The sequence below is a fragment of the Lathyrus oleraceus genome, chromosome 2 (genome assembly GCF_024323335.1).
Source record: "Lathyrus oleraceus cultivar Zhongwan6 chromosome 2, CAAS_Psat_ZW6_1.0, whole genome shotgun sequence".
Taxonomy (NCBI): domain Eukaryota; kingdom Viridiplantae; phylum Streptophyta; class Magnoliopsida; order Fabales; family Fabaceae; genus Lathyrus; species Lathyrus oleraceus.
The window spans coordinates 180,689,455-180,691,268 of NC_066580.1; positions in this window are offsets into that span (position 1 = coordinate 180,689,455).

Genomic DNA, 1,814 nt, shown 5'->3' on the forward strand with positions numbered 1-1,814 from the left:
ATACAATCAAATGTGCTTGGTGACCACTCCCAATGTAAACCCAATGAATGAGGGTGAAGAGGATGCCAAGTTGTGATCCCAATGCTAATGCATATGATGAGATAGCATGAGGGATCTTAGGGTCAAAATTAGGGTCTTACAACTGCCCCTATTTAAGGACGTTCTAGCTGAGGAGATGAAGGTTAAAATTTTCGTATCGACTTAGTAGAATGGACTTAAATAACAACATATATAAAAAAAAATTGGTCCCTAAGAGACCTCATGATGCAAATGATATGAATGCTAAAATAATCTCTGTGGGGAAATGTTGCTACAAAGGAAAAAGAATCCAGAGAGACAGAAGGTCTGCAGAAGCATAATGCAATCCATAAGGAGAACTCACTAGGGAGACAGAGACTCTGGGGGATAAAAAGATTGTGCGTAGGCCAGACTATGACTTAAAACTGCTGGGGGACACGAGGGATTCCATGAAAATAAATCAATGGAAAGACTCAGTCAGGGATAAAAACGGAAATCTGCAGGGGACACAAGTATATCAGGACAAAGCTGAAATGCCTGAACCAAGCAGGGGACGACGATTTCACTGAGGAAATATGCACTCAAACTCAACTGGGGAAGAAATGAACTTCAACACAGGAGTATCAGAAGTATATTATCCACTACCAGTTACTGGGTAAGGAGATAACAAAATTTGACAGAGAGGACATCCGTTACCGGTTAGGGTAAACATATCAAGGATGACTCTCTAAGGGAAACCAAGAGGTATATTCATTACCAATTACTGGGTAAGAATAAACTGTTAGGGAACATCCGAAATATGACTTACAACTACCGGTTACTGGGCAGAAGACCACAGAGAGAGAATATTCGTCACTGATTAAAGTGAACATATCAAGGATATACTCAAAGGGGGAGAATACTTGTCATCATTTAAGATGAACATATCAAGGATAGACTGCCGAAAAAAGTAGGAATTACATCTATCAGTCACTAGATAGAATACCAAAGGAAAGAATATTCGTCACCGGTTAGGATGAACATATCAAGGATAAACTCCGAGGGGAGAAATAGGAATTATATTAATCAGTAAAATGGATAGAATACCAAAAGAGGGAATATATGTCACCGGTTAGGATGAACATATCAAGGATAGACTCTGCAAAGGGAAAATAGGATTTACAACTACCGGCTACTGGGCAAAAGACCAAAAAGAGGAGGAAACCCGTCATCGGTTAGGATGAACATATCAAGGATTAACCCTATGGGGAAAATATGGATTACAACTACCTTTTTACTGATAGAATACAAAAAGAGAGAATATCTGTCACCGATTATGATGAACATATCAAGGATAAACTCAAAGCAGGGGAAGAAAATATTCGTCATCGGTTAGGATGAACATATCAAGAATAGACTTCATGGGGAAACATGATAACGAATCTTTTGGGGAGAAAAAGGAAACAAATTACTTTTACCGGGTATTGGGAAAAAGTAAAATACTCACAAATTGAGAAGAATATTACCAGTTACTGGGTAACAGACTCTTAGGAGATCCAAAAGCATCTATCTAGGCAAGATCTAGAAAGAAAAAGGTCAATTAGAGACTCAACCCAATGAGTTTATAACTCAGGGGGAGTGGTTTCATCCAGATAATCAACTGGGGGGGAAGCTGAAATAATAATCATCCACGAGAAAATAACTCAGTGGGGAAGGAGAAATGTTAAATTCTTTCTGCTTAAGGGGCTGACACTCTATAATTGAAAGAGGACAGACACATCGAATCTGCATGGGGGGGAATAATACCACCATAGCAG